Genomic DNA, 417 nt, shown 5'->3' with positions numbered 1-417 from the left:
GGTTTAAATTGGCTTTAGACTGGTTAAACCTCATGGATTAGACTGGTTTAAATTGGCTTTAGACTGGTTAAACCTCATGGATTAGACTGGTTTAAATTGGGTTTAGACTGGTTAAACCTCATGGATTAGACTGGTTTAAATTGGCTTTAGACTGGTTAAACCTCATGGATTAGACTGGTTTAAATTGGGTTTAGACTGGTTAAACCTCATGGATTAGACTGGTTTAAACTGGTTAAACCTCATGGATTAGACTGGTTTAAATTGGGTTTAGCCTGGTTAAACCTCATGGATTAGACTGGTTTAAATTGGGTTTAGACTGGTTAAACCTCATGGATTAGACTGGTTTAAACTGGTTAAACCTCATGGATTAGACTGGTTTAAATTGGGTTTAGACTGGTTAAACCTCATGGATTAGAC

The 417-nt window shown here is 36.7% G+C and overlaps 1 protein-coding gene and 1 long non-coding RNA gene across 4 annotated transcripts in view; both read right to left on the bottom strand.

The window, feature by feature from the left end:
* The window catches only part of plxna3 (plexin A3), a gene marked incomplete at both ends in the record, with an annotated part of 6,639 nt that overhangs the window by 1,428 nt on the left and 4,794 nt on the right, over positions 1-417 (bottom strand).
* Positions 7-417, bottom strand: part of LOC106532792 (uncharacterized) — a 5,051-nt gene continuing 4,640 nt past the window's right edge. For 2 of the 3 annotated variants that reach the window (XR_001312147.1, XR_001312145.1), the window contains 2 exons: positions 239-403; positions 7-205 (listed from right to left, as the gene is read on the bottom strand). This is a non-coding gene — a long non-coding RNA (uncharacterized LOC106532792). The remainder of the gene's footprint in view (positions 206-238; positions 404-417) is intronic. The other variant, XR_001312146.1, reaches the window with a different exon arrangement.

Source organism: Austrofundulus limnaeus, unplaced genomic scaffold (assembly GCF_001266775.1).
Source record: "Austrofundulus limnaeus strain Quisiro unplaced genomic scaffold, Austrofundulus_limnaeus-1.0 Scaffold831, whole genome shotgun sequence".
Classification (NCBI taxonomy): Eukaryota; Metazoa; Chordata; class Actinopteri; order Cyprinodontiformes; family Rivulidae; genus Austrofundulus; species Austrofundulus limnaeus.
This window is presented reverse-complemented; position numbering and strand designations above follow the sequence as displayed.